General features: G+C 43.1%; 1 protein-coding gene across 7 annotated transcripts in view; it reads right to left on the minus strand.

Moving 5' to 3' along the window:
* Positions 1-23,042, minus strand: part of RAB27A (RAB27A, member RAS oncogene family) — an 88,000-nt gene that overhangs the window by 45,188 nt on the left and 19,770 nt on the right. Inside the window, exons 2-3 of one of the 7 annotated variants that reach the window (XM_054043034.1) lie at positions 9,403-9,593; positions 1,612-1,679 (exon numbers count right to left, since the gene is read on the minus strand). The exons of 5 other annotated variants lie outside the window; for them this stretch is intronic. The gene's annotated coding sequence lies outside the window, so the exon portion shown is untranslated. The remainder of the gene's footprint in view (positions 1-1,611; positions 1,680-9,402; positions 9,594-23,042) is intronic. One more of the 7 variants, XM_054043031.1, reaches the window with a different exon arrangement.

Genomic DNA, 23,042 nt, shown 5'->3' on the forward strand with positions numbered 1-23,042 from the left:
CAATGAGCATCGGACAGACAGACCCCTGCTCTGCCCAGAGCACCACTGTAATCACCTCTGTGTGGGTGCAGGAATCCATCGGCATAGAGTCTGTTGCAGGCGTGGGGTGTTAACCATTAAACAGATATTTTCTTAAATAATTTTTTACACTTAAAATGAAGTTAGAGGCATTTCATCAATATTGAAAATTTGCAGAGTGGAGGACATGTCTATTATTTACTTCTATTTCTTCCCATACAAAAATAAATAAATCAATAAAAATCACACAATACTAAGCAGTATAGCCATGTACATACAGACGTTTCCCCCTCACAAAATAACGTTGCAGGCTGCATAGAGGGCTATACTCTACAGCACCATTTTACTATGGTTTTCAGACTGAAAAGTAAAAACCTTGGCTAACAGTTGTGGCTAGCACTGTTTCAATTATAGAATAGACGTGACTGCTCTATGGGAGTGCAAGTCTTACTTCCACTTTGAACAGCTGGTCACATTAACCTCTTCTGGAGTATTTTACTGCTTTCAGCTGGTGGATTTAATCCTTTAGCTCAAGCAACAGAGGTTTATGCTTTTATAGTGCTCTCTTGTGCAGGACACTGTACAGACAGAAGAGAATTTGTTTTACAGCTTTGTTCAAATTATAGTTACAAATTTTACCTTGGAACGTAGTATATAAGAAAATATCAGTTTATGGATTTTTTTAGAACTCCACCAACTCAATAGTATTGACAGAACATTTTATAACAACTGTTCATTTTGTAAAAAGCTACAACAACGATCTAAAACACAAATTCCATGCTCAGTGCTAGCATCATGGTGCATATGTACGCAGCAATATGTCACTTGATAAATTAGTATCACAGTGTTTGCCAAAACCCCACCCATACATTAGCTCAGTCAGAAAGTCAAGTTTAACAGTAGCAGGGTGGTGCCAGCGCAAAGCACTACCATCTTTTGTTGCTAGCAGTGGGAAGTTAAACATGAAAATTAAGCCAAGACTACAGGGTGTAAAGCTATAGGGGATCGAGACCCAAGAAGAGATTCCCATGAATTCATGTGAACTGAGATCACCAAGTTTTGCACAGCTCTATAGGATCTTCAGAGTCACTCACAGGCACTTCACATATTGAAATGATTTCAAAGGAGTCCCTTTAACTGATTAAAAAGAACAGGAGTACTTGTGGCACCTTAGAGACTAACAAATTTATTAGAGCATAAGCTTTCGTGGACTACAGCCCACTTCTTCGGATGCATATAGAATGGAACATATATTGAGGAGATATATATACACACATACAGAGAGTGAATCACTTCAAAAGTTTTTCTCTTACTTAATTGGCCTCTCAGAGTTGGTAAGACAACTCCCACCTGTTCATGCTCTCTGTATGTGTGTATATATATCTCCTCAATATATGTTCCATTCTATATGCATCCGAAGAAGTGGGCTGTAGTCCACGAAAGCTTATGCTCTAATAATTTGTTAGTCTCTAAGGTGCCACAAGTACTCCTGTTCTTTTTGCGGATACAGACTAACACGGCTGCTACTCTGAAACCTGTCATTTAACTGATTAGGCACTTAAACCACATCTCCTCCAATAGATGCCAGATTACCTTTAACATAAGTCCCTTTCCTCCTTCAAGGCTCTCTCCTCACTATTTCTTGGTTTGCTCTTCTAGAGCTGAGAAGTAAGAGAAGATTTCTAAGTTTGTTCTCTGATTTAATTATTTAAAGCATGACAGGTAAAACATCCCACAGTGCAGAGGGCCCCTGTACCATTTATTTAAGCCTTGTATTTGTCCATTGCAAATGAAGCAGTCAAGCAGTAGGGTTTCCCCATCCCAAACAGGTTAGCATGGAGGCAGGTTGGGTCAGCAGCTAGTGAAGCCACAATTACATAGATCCAGTAGTCTTAATCCTTGCACAAATAGAACAGAGAGAGACTGCTGCTGCTACTTTTGCTCAAATACTGCAACCCCAAACTCTACTGCTGGACTGCGGGTGGATTTCATGCATAAAGCCTAATTATTCCGACTTTATGTAAGTGAAAGGAAAAGACTTTAACCACACTTACTTCTGTTACTGAGGAATCCATCAAATTATCTTAACATGCTTGGAGTACTTACATAGGTAAATCCCAACTATTCAAAGCACATGTCCACTATGATTGATAAATGCTTGTCAGCGAGAGCTGAGGGCATCAGTACTGGTCAGAAGGGGCTCAGTACATGCAGTGCCAGGATGTTATTGATGTGATTTATTATTTTATGCTGGGCTTTGAATTTTATTTGAAAATATATTATATCTATTTTAATTAAGGAAGGATGGCTACTAGCAAATAAAAATGCACTATCGTTGGCATGATTAGTCTCCATTTGTACAACATTTTCAAGATACAAAGCACTATATAAAGTACTAAGATGTTAAAACAGATCTAATTTAACATGCACTTTTAAGGGAAAAAAATCTAGATAACTGATCAATACACCTCATTTGCTGGTGAATTTTACCTTAGAAATGCATACAATTATAAAATCGTAACTACTTGGGCATTCACACACAAAACTGACTTCCTCCTTTTCTTAACCCATCTCTTTGATCTGTGCATGTTGTTCAGTACAGCCTAACAATACCAGGACCTACGTTTTTTATCAACTGGTTCTGGTCAAAATTAAGTGTTCACTTTAAGCCTCTCCATTCTGATCTGTGACAATGTGATGCAATTTATTTAATAAGTGTACAAAATACACTGTCTTGCAGACAGTCACTGGTCACCATTGCTTGAAAAATGTTGGGAGTATCTAATTTATTTAGAGATATCATGAACAGGGCCGGCTCTAGGCACCAGCAAAACAAGCTGGTGCTTGGGGCGGCACATTTTTAGGGGCGGCATGGCCGGCGCCAGAATGCTGCCCCTAAAAATGTGCCCCGGCCGCCGTAGCTCACCGCCGCTGCTGCTGCCATGGTGCGCGAAACAGCTGATTCGCGCGCGGCTACTTGCCCTCCCTCCCGGGCTCTCAAGCCTGGGAGGGAGGGGGAGCAGCGGCGTGCAAATCAGCTCTTTCGCGCGCCTCAGCGGCTCAGGGTCTCCCCCTCCCTCCCAGGCTCTCAAACCTGGGAGGGAGGGGGAGATCCCCAGCGGCCGCGGCGCGGGCGCCGCTTCTCCCCCTCCCTCCCTCCTAGGCTTGAGAGCCTGGGGGGAGGAGGCAGGGCTGGGGACTTGGGGAAGAGGCGGAGTTGAGGCGGGGCCGGAGGTGGGGTAATTAAAGAACGGGGGGTGGCCAAAATTGTTTTTGCTTTGGGCGGCAAAAATCCTAGAGCCGGCCCTGATCATGAATAACTGATAGGAAAACAATCCTGCAACTTTTACTTGCAGGAGTAATCACAAGTAGCCCCACTGAAGTCAGTGGTCCAATTCCTTAGTATTTTATTAGGTCAAACTCCCACTGACTTCAAACAATAATACGGCAGAATAAGAACTGGTACAAAAATTATGGACCAATCCTGCTCCCACTGACTTTCATGGAAGGAAAAATTAGACCCTTACAAAAGGGCATCACAATTTCAATTGAAATAGTCTGGTGAATAAAGCTGCCCTCCATAAATATAGGTTTCAGGATTTGTACCCAGATTCTTAGAGGGTTTTTAATAGCTTTTATAGCTTATGTAGGGTTACCATACGTCCGGATTTTCCCGGACATGTCCGGCTTTTGGGGGCTCAAATCCCCGTCCGGGGGGAAATCCCCAAAAGCCGGGCATGTCCGGGAAAATCGGGAGGGCTGGGTGGTGCTCGGCCGGGGCCGGCGGTGCGGGGCCGGGAACCAGGGGCGCAGGGCCGGGAACCAGGGGCGCGGGGCCGGGCCGGGGTCCGGGCTGGGAGCCGGGCCGGCGGGGAGCCGGGCCGGCGGGGAGCCGGGGAGCCGGTCAGCCGGGCCGGCGGGGAGCCGGTCAGCCGGGCCCGCAGGGAGCCGGGGGGGGCGCCGGGCCGCCGGGGGCCGGCAGTGCTGGGCGGGCCGGGGGTGGTCGGCCGGGGCCGGCACCCCAGGGCCCGAGCCGACCCAGGCTGGAGCCGCCGGGGGCCAGCCTGGGCCGCGCCTCCTCCCCCCAGACCCCCCTTACCTGCTTCAGGCTTCCCGCGACTCAAATGTTCGCGGGAAGCAGGGGAGGGGGCGGAGACTTTGGGGAGGGGGCGGGGTTGGGTGGGGGTATGGGCGGGGCTGGGGGCGGGGCCGTGGGCCGTGGAGTGTCCTCCATTTGGAGGCACAGAATATGGTAACCCTAGCTTATGTATTTCTGACACAAACCTGTTGCAGTCTCCTTCCAACACTACTTTGGTGTAGCTATATCAAGAAGTGCACTTGTACAGTGTAGCTCAAATCACAGTGTTATTGTCTTCTCCATAAAGCATCACAGAATTTACTTCAGTAGATTTCACAAATTCAGAACTAGACAGTAAGAGATCACTAATTCCAGGAGGAAGTGAACAGTCTGATAAATGGTTAGCCTATTGAAGTCTTGGGCAGCTCAACCAGGACTAGACATAACTACAGGCCCAGCCTGAAGAAAAAGGACACAGGAAATTTTATATATATATATAGCCACACTTCTATAGCACTTTACAGAGGACCACAAAGAACTTCGTAAAAGTGGGTAAGCAACATTATCTCCATTGTGCAAATGGGGAAACCCAGGCACTGTAGGAACCAGGACATGGGTGGTCCGGCCTAGTGGTCAGGAGGAGGAGTCTGGAGCAGAGAAATGAAAGCGAGGGTGTGACACCCTGTACCCCATGTTCACCACTTTCATATGGTTATATATTTTGTACAAAGTATGCCTTGTGAGGTATCATTTGAAAACTCAATCTTCTGGATATTATTACCCTTTTAAAATGTGTGTGACAACACTGCATACAAAAGTATGAGATTTTGCTTTATGTTACTAAAATATGTTCTGGTTCTGGAGAATGCCTCCAGATTAGCTCTTCAGAAACAACAAAGAACTGACCACAGGTGTTAAGAAACTATTAATTGCTTAGGTGGCAGAGATGATGTAAACAAGAAATTTATATTTCATCCCAGAGACTGTTCAAATCTCACGTACACAGGAGACTGTTCTACGCCCCAGCAGGGGGTAATCCTGAAAGAGGAGGAGGAGGATATAAAAACAAGAGACTGTGACCTCTACATGACCTCCTCTTCCTCCCATCTCTCTGTTCATGACACCAATGAACACCTGAAGGACTCTGAACTGGGGGAGGGGTACATGGCTGAAAAGAAATCCAGTCTGAATTGTTGCAGTTTATGGGGAGAAAGTCATTTTGCTTTTAAGTTCATTTAGGTATTAGCTTGTGTTTTTATTTCTTCTGTAACCAATTCTGACTTTTATACCTTATCACTTGTAATCACTTCGAATCTATCTGTAGTTAATAAACTTGTTTTGTTTTATTATTTTATCTAAATCAGTGTGTTTGGATTGAAGTGTTTGGGAAGCTCTACATAGGATGACAAGACTGATGCATAATCGTTACCCAGTGTTGGAATGACGGACTTACTATGAGCTTATACTGTCCAGGAGGGTACTGAGCAGTGCAAGTTGCACATTTCTGGGAAACAAGGCTAAAACTGAAGAATATGCATATGTAATTCATGAATGGCTGGGAAAGCATTCACGTAACATAGCTGGGAGTGACTTTACATGTTAGTGGCTGTATATGAGCAGGACCGGGAGCGGTGGCTGTTCACAGCACAGCAGTGTAAAAGGCACCCCAGACTAGAGAATTAAGGGGACTCAGCTATTCAACAAGACGAGGGTCAGAACCAGGTTACCTGGAGTCAAGGAAGGCAGGAATAGGACTGAGTCTGAGGCAGGAATGAGGCTGGGACAGGGCTGAAATAAGGGAGTGATAAGACTCGAGCATGGCAGAAATCAGGGACTGGAACATGGCAGGAGCAGAAGTTAATGCAGCCCACAGCCGAATGCTTTGAGCAGCCAGCACCCTGCTGCTGCCCTTAAGAGCAGGTATGCTAATCCCTTCAGCTAAGTGGGGGGAAAGAGGGTGTGTGACCAAACAGGCAACTCAGTTGTGCTTGTTAGACTGTCTGGGGGTTAAGCTGGCAGGTAAGCAGGCCAGCTACAGGCCCTTACACGTGACAGGCAGAGAGATGTCAAGCAACTTGCCTAAGGTCTTTCAATGAATCAGTGGCTGAGCCAGTCTCAGATTAGACCAGGGGTCGGCAACGTTCGGCACGCGGCTCGCCAGGGTAAGCACCCTGGCGGGCCGGGCCAGTTTTATTTACCTGCTGACGCGGCAGGTTCGGCCGATCGCGGCCCACACTGGCCGCGGTTCGCCGTCCCGGGCCAATGGGGGCGGCGAGAAGCAGCACGGGCAAGCAATGTGCTGGCCGCAGCTTCTCACCATCCCCATTGGCCCGGGACGGCGAACCGCGGCCAGTGGGGGCCGCGATCGGCCGAACCTGCCGCGTCAGCAGGTAAATAAAACTGGCCCGGCCCGCCAGGGTGCTTACCCTGGCAAGCCGCGTGCCGAATATTGCCGACCCTTGGATTAGACTATGCTTCCTCTGTACCTCTTCTGAAACCACTTGTCCCTGATCACAGTATGTTGTCTTTTTGGGAAAAGGAAAAAATATTGTGATCAGGGACCATTGAAAGTATTTTAGTCAGTGATCCAATTACCTAATATAAAACAGACTAATTTGTTAATAATTCTTATTAAATTCACTCTGCCATGTTTTTTCAACTTGGGAACTCCTTTACATTTTGTGAGGGGAGCTGGTTTGGAGCACCATCGGCTCCCTCAGTAATGCCAACATGATTAGTCAGCTTGGGGACAATTAGGACCAGAGTAGGCTAGAGGATTTATTGCAGCACTGCTTCTGTAAATGTGGCTAGAGGAACAGGGTAAGAGATGGTGAAAGAACAAACAACAACCTCTTTGGCATGTTGCAATTAGCCCTCGATGGTGATTACGTGCAATGAGCATGTACAACCTACTTGTCTGGAAGGGTCTCAATATAAGAAGTAGAAGGATTTCAACCTCTCCAATACATTAATTTTTTTCCCCCCTTCTTTTTCGAAAAGGAGGAGCAGTGGGAGTTAAAGGAATGGTTTATAAAGAATTTCCTTCCTTCCAGTAATTTACTTCAGGTAGTAAATTATATTTTTCCTCCTACCAGTCAAGCATCTCTACTCTTTTTCCAGAAGCTAAGTCTATCAAAAATAGAAGGACTTTGCTACAAAAGGTACAATTAGAATTAAGGAATTCTTTTTTCCATATGAAGTTGCATGGAGCTAAAACCGACTTGAAGGCAAATGGTGGAGAATAGAACTGAAACAAAAGGCAGCATGCAGTCCAGTGCATCAACAAAGGAAAGCAATTAATAAGAGACTGGAAATTTCTAACTATACTTGGAAAGTCAAAAACTAAAGAGCCGAATTGTAGTGCAGTAATTTGAGAGATTTTATGGAGCTCTGAAGCTACAATTCTACAGAGGAATGTGAAGTTCTTATTACATTTTCCTTCAAATTCAATTAAGCTCTTCTGACAAGATAATTTTAGCACTTGGAATTTGTGACCTCAGCTGAGCTCACTAGAAAGCTGTTAACTTTAATAAGGAGTCGATAATTATTTTTCTACTTTGTACAGACCTATGAACTTGGAAGGTGAGTTGGAGAAGGCCAAAAGACACCTGCTCTGCTTGGAGCATTCTTAAACCCAAGTACCAGAAAGATGGTGCTATGTACATTCATACATCTTCAGGGATGGTTTATAAAGAGAACAGAAAGTAAGTGGTCATTTGAGTACGATTCTTCTCCATGAGGAACATGCCAGATCAGTTACACATTATGCCATGATTCCTGCTGGGATCAGGGCACCTGACTGTGGGGGGAAGGAAAGCTCTACTAATGATAAACACTGTAGTCTTCAGATAATACTGCAGAACAACTGTTTAAGTCCAGTGCTGAAAGCAGCATGTACTCAAAGTCACTGCTGGCTGTCTTTGTTCTCTGGCAGAAGTTTGTCAAGGAAATTTTTCAATTCAGTTGAGGATGTCTATCACCACTCTTCTGATAATTCCCATCAGTGAAGGACTTTTGCTCCCTTTAAGTCATTAAAATACGATATGAACCCATAACATGGGCTTAAATCTTCACAAGGCCACACAACAGATGTTGAACATGAGGCTTGCAAGGCTGGCAGGCTGAAAGCAAACAGTCGAGAGCCAAAGTTGATGTCATTTGCCAGCATCTACAAAGCCAATTTCTGCTACAGAGCCTCCTGGCAATTAAACACGAAGCTCAAAAAGGTATGACACATTGCCAGCAGATCGGTCTTTATTGCCTTGACATGTATTAAAACCAAAGTGCAAGTTCAACTGATTCATGGCACTTTGTTTTTGTTTTTAAATCACTGACAACTAAGCAAAACCCAAAACAAAAAACTCTTAACCAAATGATAAGGGAGCAGGCCCAAAGGAGGAAAACAAGGAATATGAGACAGACTGGTAATGAAACTGATTCTTACTATTGTACTACAGAATTAGATAAGATACTAGAGAAATCTCCTCTGAAGAGAGAGAGCGAGCCTCTCAAAAACCATCATCCTTACTTGCTCAAGCATCAAAGGTCAAACTCACTGGCAAAGTAAAGGAGGAATTGACAGTTCATCTATGGGTAAAGCACTGCAAAGAAAATCTGACCATGTACCAGGTGAGTTCCATTCAGAGCTAGTGTTATGAAAAAAGTTAGTGAATGCAGCAACGCTCTCGCATATGCAACTCTGAGAGCTGAAAGCATTATGTTGATCCTTTTGTACTTGCCTCAATACATACCAGATGATCATTCTCCATGGTAGAAAGGTAAAGATTAAACTTTGCCAGTGTCGAATTGTGAAATGTCGTTGTAGTAATTACAATGAACGAAGGTCAAGCTCTCTTTGAAGCATGCAATCCAAAAGACATTTTGGAAACAACAAAGACACAACAGCTTATAACAGAGTATTCAGCAGCAAAAAAGGATTGAAGTAAAATTTCAATGTTCTTTTGTTGAAACGGACAGTAAATCTAGGCATTATTTATACTAATTACCGCATTTTACCATTGCAAATAAAAGTAGATGAGGTATGTTTAAAGTCAGTGGCTCCTTACTCCTATTGTCTCATATTAAGGAGCATAAATGAGACAATCCAGTTTCTCCACTCTAGTAGAAAGTAATTAGTTCCCAAGGAATTAAGAGGTTACAATATTTAGTAAAAAGCTACAATTGTTATGATCTTGAGGACGCACTTCACTGGGTTACAAGCTTCTCTTCAATAATACGACACACAAATGTACTACTGTGAAACAAATACATATTTCAAAAGCACTTTTTTTTTGGTTGGAACTTACCTTAGCCTTTACCCCACAAAATAGCCAAATATTAGCTCTCCTTGCCAGCTCTTCTTGATCAATCTTCATCAGCACCGTAGAGACTCCTAGGCTCCACTCTGCACTCCTACTGACTTCACCTGAAGACAGGACAGGTAGGTCCTATTCTCAGCTCCTTCCTGAATCACTTCTCTGTCCCTCTGCTTCCTCATCTGCAAACATAATGTTATACTACTACTTATAGCCACCTAGGAGTTGGGGAAGGCTTAATTCTACTGGTCAATTTTTTCACCAAAATCATATTTTGACAAAATAATTGTGTGACCAAACTGAAAGTTCAAACAGAAAGTTTTCATTTTGGTTGAATTTTTCTGGTTTTAAAACAAAATTTTCCAGTAAAAATGTTTGGTTTTCAAACATTAATCTGAAAAGGTAAAAATACTTTTCAGGTGTGTGTTTGTTTTTGTTTTTTTTTTTTTTAAATGAGTGTTTTTGAAGTTTCCCACAAATTTTGAGCTTTTTTTTTTTTTAAAAAAAATCATATTTGCTTTTTTAAGTGTAAAATTGAAGGAAATTACAAAATGAAGTTGTTTCAGCCTAAACAAATTGAACATTTCAAAAGTATTGAAACAAAACGTTTAAACTTTTTCCGAATTGGGGGTGGAGGGAGGAGGATTGAGACAAATGATTTGGCGAAACGGACATAAAATCATGAAAGATTTTGTGTTGATGAATCTGCACCTTTTCCTGGAAAAAAAAATTTTTTGACCAAAATATTTTGCCAAGCTCTACTCCAGAGTTCTCATCACAGATCTGTCATTGACCTGCAGTGTGCCCTCTCTGCCTCACTTTCTCCATCTGTAAAATTCAGGTGCTGACTTCAGATCCACATGAAAGGGACAAAAGTCACATTAAGCCACACAGTATAACTCATGCAAGGCCTGCTTCTGATCAGACTCAAGTGTTAAACAAGTTTCAATTTATAGGATGTTCAGTTTCTTATCTTGAATTTTTTTTTTTTTTTTTTTTTTTTTTTTAAGATAAGGGAGGTAAGGGGAGAAATGTTTAAAAAAAAATTGAAATGCATTCCAGCCCCTTCTGGTGTAGAAGTTGAAATGGATTTTATTAAAAAGTTCTAAAATAGAGAACAAACACAAAGTGTAGAAAGAGATTAGAATCCAGATTGCAGTGAACATCCTAGTCAAGAATGTATGTTGTGGGTGGGAGATCGGGGTTGGAAGGAGGTTGTTTGTGGGGTTCTTTTAAACACAAGAAGTGGCCACAAAAATAAGTAAATGATTGTTGTTTTTCCAAATCAATCATGAGCTGAAAACATGTCAAACTGGAACATAACAGATGGATGAAATGCATAGTTATTAGCAGGCTATAGCTTTGCTGTGAGTGGGAGTCTGCTGGTTTCACTTTTTGTGAATACTCATTTTGAGCCTGTTTTTATCAAAGTGGTATTTAAGCTAGTAAAGACTAAAAATAGCAAGCCCCCCCATGTTCTTGAAAGAAGCTTTAAAAAAAATAAACCAACAACTTCATCTGATGCCTCTGCTTTCAGTATGAGAAGAGTTAGAAATCCACTATTTTTTTAAATAGATCAGTGATCCTTATCTGTATGGCAAAAAGGGTTGATGAGTAAGTGCATTTTTAATCTCAAAGAGAGATTGCAGTTTACAGGAAGCTGTGGTAGTGATGAAAAGAAAGAATAAGTAACTATACCACAGTTTCCTTAGAAAGAAGAATTTTAATATACTGTATAATACTGTGAAAAACTATAATGCAGTTTCTAAAGTTGTCTGGATATTTTTCTCTGGCTTTAAGCTTAACAGTCACATAGAATCATAGAACTGGAAGGGACCTTGCGAGGTCATCTAGTCCAGTCCCCTGCACTCGTGGCAGGACTAATATTATCTAGACCATTCCCAATAGGTGTTTGTCTCACCTGCTCTTAAAAATCTCCAGTGATGGAGACTCCATAACCTCCCTAGGCAATTTATTCCAGTGCTTAACCACCCTGACAGTTAGGAAGTTTTTCCTAATGTCCAACCTAAACCGCCCTTGCTGCAATTTAAGCCCATTGCTTCTTATCCTATCCCCAGAGGTTAAGAAAAACAATTGTTCTTCCTCCTCCTTGTAACAATCTTTTACATACTTGAAAACGGTTATCATGTCCCCTTTCAGTCTTCTCTTTTCCAGATTAAACAAACCCAATTTTTTTCAATTTTTTCAATCTTCTCTCATAGGTCATGTTTTCTAGACCTTTAATCATTTTTGTGGCTCTTCTCTGGACTCTCTCCAATTTGTTCACATTCTTCCTGAAATGTGGCACCCAGAACTGGACACAATACTCCAGTTAAGGCCTAATCAGCGCAGAGTAGAGTGGAAGAATTACTTCTTGTGTCTTGCTTACAACATAAGAAAGGCCGTACCCGGTCAGACCAAAGGTCCATCTAGCCCAGTATCCTGTCTACCAACAGTGGCCAATGCCAGGTGCCCCAGAGGGAGTGAACCTAACAGGCAATGACCAAGTGATCTCTCTCCTGCCATCCATCTCCATCCTCTGTCAAACAGAGGCTAGGGACACCATTCCTTACCCATCCTGGCTAATAGCCATTAATGGACTTAACCACCATGAATTTATCCAGTTCTCTTTTAAACTCTGTTATAGTCCTAGCCTTCACAACCTCCTCAGGTAAGGAGTTCCACAAGTTGACTATGCGCTGCATGAAGAAGAACTTCCTTGTATTTGTTGTAAACCTGCTGCCTATTAATTTCATTTGGTGACCCCTAGTTCTTGTATTATGGGAATAAGTAAATAACTTTTCCTTATCCACTTTCTCCACATCACTCATGATTTTATATACCTCTATCATATCCCCCCTTAGTCTCCTCTTTTCCAAGCTGAAGAGTCCTAGCCTCTTTAATCTCTCCTCATATGGGACCCGTTCCAAACCCCTAATCATTTTAGTTGCCCTTTTCTGAACCTTTTCTAGTGCCAGTATATCTTTTTTGAGATGAGGAGACCACATCTGTACACAGTATTCGAGATGAGGGCGTACCATTGATTTATAGAAGGGCAATAATATATTCTCAGTCTTATTCTCTATCCCCTTTTTAATGATTCCTAACATCCTGTTTGCTTTTTTGACCGCCTCTGCACACTGCGTGACATTTTCAGAGAACTATCCACGATGACTCCAAGATCTTTTTCCTGACTTGTTGTAGCTAAATTAGCCCCCATCATATTGTATGTATAATTGGGGTTATTTTTTCCAAAGTGCATTACTTTACATTTATCCACAATAAATTTCATTTGCCATTTTGTTGCCCAATCACTTAGTTTTGTGAGATCTTTTTGAAGTTCTTCACAGTCTACTTTGGACGTAACTATCTTTAGCAGTTTAGTATCATCTGCAAACTTTGCCACCTCACTGTTTACCCCTTTCTCTAGATCATTTATAAATAAGTTGAATAGGATCGGTCCGAGGACTGACCCTTGGGGAACACCACTAGTTACCCCTCTCCATTCTGAGAATTTACCATTTATTCCTACCCTTTGTTCCCTGTCTTTTAACCAGTTCTCAATCCATGAAAGGACCTTCCCTTTTATCCCATGACAGCTTAATTTACATAAGAGCCTTTGGTGAGGGACCTTGTCAAAGGCTTTTTGGAAATCTAAATACACCATGTCCACTGGATCCCCCTTGTCCACATGTTTGTTGACCCCTTCAAAGAATTCTAATAGATTAGTAAGACACGATTTCTCTTTACAGAAACCATGTTGACTATTGCTCAACAGTTTATGTTTTTCTATGTGTCGGACAATTTTATTCTTAACTATTGTTTCGACTAATTTGCCCGGTGCAGACGTTAGACTTACCGGTCTGTAATTGCCGGGATCACCTCTAGAGCCCTTTTTAAATATTGACGTTACATTAGCTAACTTCCAATCATTGGGTACAGAAGCCGATTTAAAGGACAGGTTACAAACCTTAGTTAACAGTTCCGCAACTTCACATTTGAGTTCTTTCAGAACTCTTGGGTGAATGCCATCTGGTCCCGGTGACTTGTTAATGTTAAGTTTATCAATTAATTCCAAAACCTCCCCTCGTGACACTTCAATCCATGACAGTTCCTCATATTTGTCACCTACAAAAGCCAGCTCAGGTTTGGGAATCTCCCTAACATCCTCAGCCATGAAGACTGAAGCAAAGAATCCATTTAGTTTCTCCGCAATGACTTTATCGTCTTTAAGCGCTCCTTTTGTATCTCGATCATCAAGGGGCCCCACTGGTTGTTTAGCAGGCTTCCTGCTTCTCATGTATTTAAAAAACATTTTGTTATTACCTTTGGAGTTTTTGGCTAGCAGTTCTTCAAACTCCTCTTTGGCTTTTCTTATTACATTCTTGCACTTAATTTGGCAGCGTTTATGCTCCTTTCTATTTGCCTCACTAGGATAAATAGTTCCTGCTAATACATCCCAGAATGATGTTCGCTTTTTTTGCGACAGCGTTACACTGTTGACTCATATTTATCTTGTGGTCCACTATGCCCCCAGATCCCTTTCCGCAATACTCCTTCCTAGGCAGTCATTTCCCATTTTATATGTGTGCAACTGATTGTTCCTTCCTAAGTGGAGTACTTTGCATTTGTCCTTATTGAATTTCATCCTATTTACTTCAGACCATTTCTCCAGTTTGTCTAGATAATTTTGAATTTTAATCCTAACCTCCAAAGCACTTGCTACCCCACCCAGCTTGGTATCGTCCACAAACTTTGTAAGTGTACTCTGTATGCCATTATCTAAATCATCGATGAAGATACTGAACTGAACCGGACCCAGAACGGATTCCTGTGGGACCCCACTCATTATGCCCTTCCAGCATGACTGTGAACCACTGATAACTACTCTCTGGGAATGGTTTTCCAACCAGTTTTGCACCCACCTTATAGTAGTTCCATCTAGGCTGCATTTCCCTAGTTTGTTTATGAGACGGTCATGCGAGACAGAATCAAAAACTTTACTAAAGTCAAGATATACCAAGTCTACCACTTCTCCCCCCCCGCCATCCACAAGGCTTGTTACCCTGTCAAAGAAAGCTATCAAGTTGGTTTGACATGATTTGTTCTTGACAAATCAATGCTGGTTGTTACCGATCACCTTATTATCTTCTAGATGTTTGTAAACTGATTACTTATTTATTTGCTCCATTATCTTTCTGGGTACAGAAGTTAATCTGACTGGTCTATAATTCTCTGGGTTGTCCTTATTTCCCTTTTTATAGATGGGCACTATATTTGCCCTTTTCCAGTCTTCTGGAATCTCTCCCATCTTCTATTACTTTTCAAAGATAATCACTAATGACTCAAATATCTCCTCAGTCAGCTCCTTGAGTACTCAAGGATTCATTTCATCAGGCTCTGGTGACTTGAAGACATCTAATTTGTCCAAGTAATTTTTAGCTTCTTTCCCTATTTTAGCCTTTTCTGATCTTCCCTCATTTTCACTGGCATTCACTACATTAAGACATCCAAACACCACCGACCTTCTTGGTGAAAACCAAAACAAAAAAGTCATTAAGCACCTCTGCCATTTCCACATTTTCTGTCATTGTTTTTTCCTCCCTCATTGAGTAACGGGCCTACCTTATCCTTGGTCTTCCTCTTACTTCTAATATATTTGTAGAATGTTTTCTGGTTATCCTTTGTGTCTAGCTAATTTGATCTCATTTTGTACTTTGGCCTTTCTAATTTTGTCCCTACATACTTGTGTTATTTGTTTATATTCATCCTTCTACTTTGACCTAGTTTCCACTTTTTGTAGGACTCATTTTTGATTTTTAGATCATTGAAGATCTCCTGGTTAAGCCAAGGTGGTCTCTTGTCATACTTCCTATCTTTCCTATGCTTTTGGATAGTTTGCTCTTGTGCCCTTAATGTCCCATTGAAAAACTGCCAACTGTCTTCTATTGTTTTTCCCTTTAGACTTACTTCCGATGTAGGGTGACCAGACAGCAAGTATGAAAAATTGGGACAGGGGATGGGGTGTAATAGGTGCCTATCTAAGACAAAGCCTCAAGTATCGGGACTGTCCCTATCAAATCAGGACATCTGGTCACTCTATTCCCATGTAATCTTACCTACCAACTCCCTGAGTTTGCTAAAGTCTGCCTTCTTGAAATCTATTGTCTTTATTTTGCTGCTCTCCCTCCTAACATTCCTTAGAAACATTAATTCAATCATTTCATGATCACTTTCACTCAAGGTGTCTTCCACTTTCAAATTTTCAACCAGTTCCTCCCTATTCGTCAAAATCAAATCTAGAACAGCTTCTCCCCTGGCAGCTGTCTCCTCCTTCTGAAATAAAAAATTGTCTCCAATACATTCCAAGAACTTATTGGATAATTGCCTTGCTATGTTATTTTCCTAACAGATGTCTGGGTGGTGATGGGGTACTTCAGCTACCAAGTCCTGTGCTTTGGATGATTTTGTTAGCTGTTTAACAAGGAACATATTTGTTCCTTGCTCTGGCTGATCTGGTCTAGCACAGTAAAGGAACAGAAATATTGCCTTTTAAAACTGATCTCTAAAACTGGGAACTTTTTTCTTTCTTTCTTTTTTTTTGGGGGGGAGAGGGGGAGGTATTTCAATACAAAGGGCACTCTTCCTAATGCAGAGCTGCTTTACAGCTACCCAATAGGATAGAGTTTTATCTCTCTCCCTCTCTCCATAAAAAGCTGTAAATCTTTTTCCTCACTATGGCTTTGTCTTGAGTAGAAGGCCTTAGGCCTTGTCTACTCTATCAATGCTTTGCAGAGCCTCTAGTGTAGATGCAGGTTATGCCAACAGGAGGAATTTTTCTGCTGGTATAGTAATACCACCTCCCCAAACAACATTAGACTTGAGGTTTTGCTGCCCTAGCAATGTCTGCCAAGAGAGAGTCTCCCCCCCCCGCTGACCAACATAGCTATGCCAACAAAAACTTTGTAGGGTAGACTTCCTACTGTAGCTGCAGAGTAACACCATTAGCTTGGTTTTAGCTCACGTTCTAGCCCAGAAAGAAGCTTAAGCTGCAGTTTGACCAAGTAACTGGTGCAAAATTTTCAAAACCACTAAGTGACAGGCTCCTAAATACCATTTTCAATGAGTTTAACTAGCATATGTTAACTAAACTCAACCACTTTTCCTGTCAAGACATTGCCAATGTTGACATAGTTAGCCAGGAAGCATGTGTTATTTAGCACTCTCTCTTGGACAGCATACAGAAACAAACAAAATTGCCCGGTCTCACATCTCAGATTAGACTTTATATCTAATACAAACTGAAGGAATATGCCTTTTCTTGGGTGACAGCCACACAATACTTTTGTCCCATTACTGCTTAGCCTTCTCTTGTAGTGATGTTAACAAAGGTTGATCTCTTGTAATTCCCATGTATTTTTTTAAACCATCACCACATTCGGTACTGTCAACATAGGGAGTGCTGCATTTCCCCTCTCATTCAATTTCTCCCTCAATTAAGCATGTCCTATCAGGCTGATAGAGTTCTTCCTTCATTTATCTCTACATCATCTCACAAAAATTAAGATGCTTTTTTGAGGTACTGTACTGATTTGAACTTTAGGGTACAAATGTGGGGGCCTGCATGAAGACTTCTAAGCTTAACTACCAGCTTAGATCTGGTCCGCTGCCACCATTCCCAAATGGATTCCCTTCCCTGGGAAGCCTTGAGAAACTCTTCACCAATTCCCTGGTGAATACAGATCCAAACCCCTTGGATCTTAAAGCAGGGAGAAATGAACCATTCCCCCTCCTTCTCCCACCAACTCCTGGTGAATACAGTTCAAACCCCCCTGGGATCTTAAAACAAGGAGAAATTAACCATCCCTCCTCCTTCCTTTCACCAACTCCTGGTGAATACAGATCCAACCCCCTTGGATCTAAAAACAAGGAAAAATCAATCAGGTTCTTAAAAAGAAGGCTATTAATTAAAGAAAAAGGTAAAAATCATCTCTGTAAAATCAGTATGGAAAATAACTTTACAGGGTAATCAAACTTAAAGAGCTTAGAGGACCTCCCTCTAGCCTCAGGTTCAAAGTATAGCAAACAAAGATAAACACTCTAGTAAAAGGTACATTTACAAGTTGAGAAAACTAACACGCCTTGCCTGGCTATTTACTTACAAGTTTGAAATAGGAGAGACTTGTTTAGAAAGATGTGGAGAACCTGGATTGATGTCTGGTCCCTCTCAGTCCCAAGAGCGAACGACTCCCAAAACAAAGAGCACAAACAAAAGCTTTCACCCCCCAAGATTTGAAAGTATCTTGTCCCCTTATTGGTCCTTTAGGTCAGATGCCAGCCAGGTTACCTGAGCTTCTTAACCCTTTACAGGGAAAAGGATTTTGGAGTCTCTGGCCAGGAGGGATTTTATAGTACTGTACACAGGACAGCTGTTACCCTTCCCTTTATAGTTATGACAGGTACAGATGTTTCTGAAATAGGTAATTAAAATTAGTACTCCACGTACATCGGTCTCCTTCAACTTATGACCCTTCCCACCTACCAAGAAAAGAGTTGCTGCCTCTAATTCTAAAGGTTTTGTGAAAAAGTCAGGGCTACAAGGCACTGAACACTTCTTGTGTCACTGGGGGTTGAATGTGTTCAGCACACTGTGGAATCAGGCTCCAAACCTTCTATGCAAAATGTTCCAGTTGAAAAACAAAATGTACGTTAAGAACTAACTGTGATTAGTTTTCTGTTGTTCTGGTAGGTCAAATTAACTTCACATTTGCAGATCAAAATAAAAAGACGTTTTAACAGCATAAACATAGGTTAAATCCCTCTGTAATACGAGGGAACAATGCCTTGTTTAGTCTGTTTAAGACAAGATTCCATTCTAGCAGCTTGCTCCAAGCAGCCGCTCAATAACTCTTCCAAAGGATTCTCTTGAGTGGTTTTCTGAAACCAAGACTTCTATTTCCTGCTGTACAAACACAGCAAAAGAAACCTAATCTATGTCTCTGGCATTGGAGCACCATATTGGAAATTCACAATTTAACAAACAAGCCAACACCAATCGTGCTTTATAGCCAAAGAATCTTTCAAAAGCCATGCTGCCTCACTGTCCAACTTGAGGCTAGTTCCTGCTCCCATGGAAGTCAATAGAAATTTGGTTATCAACTTCAAAAGGAGCAGAATCAAGCTCTTACCATGTAGTATTCAAACGAGGACAAGTAATGACATTCTCCCCTGGTGTCCCCCTTCTTTTCCATTCCGGCACCAGTGCAAGTTCAAGTACGGTTGTTTTCATTTTTTGATTTTGTGTGGAGAACCCTGCACTCATTTTGGCAGATTTTGAGTTTGTAGAGTCAGCTTGTGTCTGTAAAACTTTAAATGAATATGCACTTACTTGGAAGGATGTAGCAACAGTGAATTCCAACTCTGTTTCTTACTGTGTGAAGTTCACACAAAATGTAAAGCTGAATAAAAAAATCTGAATTGCTTTCTTTTGTCTTGCCCAGCTCACCTGCTGCAGGTTTCTGTCTCATTGAGCAGGTGTTCCCAAAATGCATGATTTGAAAAAACTTTGTAATAGATGCTGGATGTTTTCAAGCATTCAAGTGAAGAAAAAGAAAAAGAAAAAAAACAAAACAAAAAACCAACAACCCCACACTTCTATGATGTTTGCAAAGAGATTGCGTTTGAACGCAGCATTCCAGTTTCAGTTGTACCAACAGGATAGTTTAGTATGTATTTGGCTGTACAGAATGTTCAGAAGGCATGGGTAGTCTTAATGTGACTTTTAGACCACAAAGAGTTCAACAGTGCAAAAGCCAAAAAGCTGAAATCTCAAGCAGTTACTCAAGAAATTAGGCAAAGCCTCTGTACAAAACTCGAATTCCTGATTGAAACATTTCAACCACTACATGAAGCACTGAAGAAATTGGAATCCAATTCTTTAACAGATGGCACATTTTCTAATACAGAGGTGTATGGCATTCTGGTTAACAATATCTCTGCAGAAATTTCTCACAAAAGCACATCTGGGGAAATTCCAGAAAAAAACAAATCTTTTCATGTCTATGTTGTCAGTCACTGAGCAGGACAACCTCGCAAAAGCTTTCATACGTTTTTACGAAGAGCTGTCAAAGTAGCGGAAAGTTACTGTCATTCACACTATGTCCCCTGAAGCTTTTCACAGTGAATCATCACTCTGGAAAGTCGTTGTGATGTTTGACCCTTATTGTAAAAGTGTGGCCTCAGCTGATAAATTTAAAGAGTATGCTCATATAATCTGCCCCTTTGGGGCTTCTAATGAAGAAAGTTAAAAACTAGAAAGTGAATTTCACGCCTACATGGCAATGCTTTCCCTGGACAGCCACTCCATCATTTCTCTTGAATTCTGGAAAATCCACCACACTGACTTTCCAACTTTGAGCTGTGCTGCCTCTCGCATCCTCAGTGTCCCACCTCACTCAACTGATGTGAAGAGAGTATTTTTGAAATTCAGCTACATTCAAGACTGTAGGAGAATGGGCCTTGGAAAAGGCTCCTTTAAAAGATTGCTACAAGCCTACACTATGCAGGACTTTTGGAAATTACACTGAAGGACTTCACATAAAACAGTGAGTATTTATACATATTTTAAAATATTGTGCCCAATTATTAAATGTAAATATTTATAGACTAATAGTTCAAAGTCTATAACAGTAAACTATTTATTCAAATGAAAAGTTTTATTTGGGGGTTAGAGAGATACTGTTTTCTTAGGGCTTGTCTTCACTACCCGCCGGATCGGTGGGTAGCAATTGATCTATTGGGGATCGACTTATCGCGTCTAGTGAAGACGCGATAAAATCGATCCCTGATGGCTCTGCCGTCGACTCCAGAAATCCACCGTGACAAGAGGCGGAAGCGGAGTCGACGGCGGCGATCGACTCGCCGCCATCCTCACAGCAAGGTAAGTCGACCTAAAATACGCAACTTCAGCTACGCTATTCACGTAGCTGAAATTGCATATCTTAGGTCAACCCTCCCCCCCCGTAGTGTAGACCTAGCCTTAAACTCAGAGATGGCATTGTGTTTTGAGTTCTGTTTTAGTTCTGCAGCAAACCACATGGAATTCCATTCATCAAAGCGTTAATCTACTGAATACTTTTCCCTCATCCTTCCGTCCACCAAAATAAACCCCAATATTTACCATGAAAAATTATTAATAGTGTTTTGCACCAATTTTCAGCTGTTTTTGTTGTTGTAGTAATAAACACCGATAAATTCCCAGGAAAAAATAAATAAAATAACCAAAAATGAAGAGCCCTAGGTATATGATGTTATGCACCAGTAGCAGCTTAAAATACTGGAATCCTGCTTGAAACAAAAGTAAAAACAACTCATAGCAAAACCAAAGGAGATTAAATCTAAAATATTGGCTGCACCCTAGGGCACATTCAGTCACTTATGAAGTCTGGTTTGAAGCCAGAAAATTAAATAAATAAAATAAAATAAAAATAAAAATAAAATAAATGATCTGCTCTAAAACCTGGGGGGGAAAAAAGATACTAACTTTTCATCACCATCCACACTTTGGACATGAGTGAGTTATATTTTTAAAAGTATAAATATTTGCTACAGGAAGGCACTACTTGCTGCTGATAACACCAGTCTGCATTGTGTAGGGTTACCATACGTCCTCTTTTTCCCGGACATGTCCGGCTTTTCGGCAGTCAAACCCCCGTCCGGGGGGAATTGCCAAAAAGCCGAACATGTCCGGGAAAATGGCGGCTCTGTTTAAGAGCCGGGCTGCCTGAACGCTACCGGCTTCGGGCAGCCCCGTGCCTGCAGACCCTGCGCCACCGGAGCCCGGGAGGGGAAGTGCCCGGCTGGGGGCGCAGGGTCTGGAGGCACGGGGCTGCCCGAAGCCGGTAGCGCTCGGGCAGCCCGGTTCTTAAACAGAGCCTCCAGCGGCTGGGGCTCTGTGTAACTGACACTGTGTCAGTTACACACAGCCCCGGCGGCTGGAGGCTCCAGCCGCCCCTGCTCTATTTAAGAGCCGGGCTGCCCAAGCGCTACCGGCTTCGGGCAGCCCCGTGCCTCCAGATCCTGCGCCCCCAGCCGGGCACTTCCCGTCCCGGGCTCCGGCGGCGCAGGGTCTCCAGGCACGGGGCTGCCCGAAGCCGGTAGCTCTGGGGCAGCCCGGCTCTTAAACAGAGCCTCCAGCGGCTGGGGCTCTGTGTAACTGACACTGTGTCAGTTACACACAGCCCCGGCGGCTGGAGGCTCCAGCCGACCCCGCTCTATTTAAGAGCCGGGCTGCCCGAGCGCTACCGGCTTCGGGCAGCCCCGTGCCTCCAGACCCTGCGCCGCCGGAGCCCGGGACGGGAAGTGCCCGGCTGGGGGTGCAGGATCTGGAGGCACGGGGCTGCCCGAAGCCGGTAGCGCTCGGGCAGCCCGGCTCTTAAACAGAGCGGGGGCGGCTGGAGCCTCCAGCCCCCGGGGCTCTGTGTAACTGATCCAGTGTCAGTTACACAGAGCCAAAGAGGAGCAAAGCCTCCAGCCCCTTGGGCTGTGTGTAACTGACACAGAGGCTCTGTTTAAGAACCGGGCTGCCCGAGAGCTACCGGCTTCAGGCAGCCCCCTTGCCTCCGGACCCTGCGCCGCCAGCCAGGCACTTCCCCTCCCGGGCTCCGGCGGCGCAGGGTCCGGAGGCACGGGGGCTGCCCGAAGCTGGTAGCGCTGGGGCAGCCCGGCTCTTAGAGCCTAAGAGGAGCAGAGCCTCCAGCTGCGGGGGCTCTGCTCCTCTTCGGCTCTGTGTAACTTATACAGTGTAAGTTACGCAGAGCCGCCGGAGCCCCGGAGGGGAAGTGCCCGGCTGGGGGCGCAGGGTCCGGAGGCATAGGGGCTGCCCAAAGCCAGAGCGCTACCAGCTTCACGGTTTGCTGGACAGCCTCCAGACCCTGCACGCTGGGGCTCCAGCTGCGCTGGGGAAACGCCGGCCGGGGGCGCAGGGTCTGGGGGCTGCCCGGCAAACCGTGAAGCTGGTAGCACTGGGGCAGCCCTTTCCCCCTGGCTGGGAGTGGGAGGGAGCGGAGTTAGGGTGGGGGAAGGGGCGGAGTTGGGGCGGGGCTAGGGATGGGGAAATGGGCGGGGCCATGGCCCGTGGAGGGTCCTCTTTTTTTATTTATGAGATATGGTAACCCTAGCATTGTGTAACTTTTTTACTGTTTTGTGGGATGGCTAATGTTGTAACCTGAGCATGAGAAGTGCATAGTAATTGTGGTTGTGCGTGTTAATTAAGTGAATCCCTGAAGTTTTCACAATGCAATGCAAATCTAAGTATTTATAATGCAGCCATCACCATGTGTTTACAGCAGGAACAGAAGATGTCCCTTACTAATTATTAATTTGAAACATCATGCATGATGTTTTAAAAACAGGTAGAGAGAGAGAGAGAGAGAAGAGAACCAGAAAAGCAGATATTCACTTTTCACAGGCATTAAAGCAAATTAGCTAGCAAAAATATGCTACCTACAAAATCAGTCTGATTTGGGTAAATCACTAGCCCACAATAACCATCAAGTTTTTTGGCACATCTATTGCCAGGAGGCTAGAGGAATTTCAGTCTGTTAGTAGTCCTCACCTCCGATGCTAGCCTC

This window comes from Malaclemys terrapin, chromosome 10, assembly GCF_027887155.1.
Source record: "Malaclemys terrapin pileata isolate rMalTer1 chromosome 10, rMalTer1.hap1, whole genome shotgun sequence".
NCBI lineage: Eukaryota > Metazoa > Chordata > Testudines > Emydidae > Malaclemys > Malaclemys terrapin.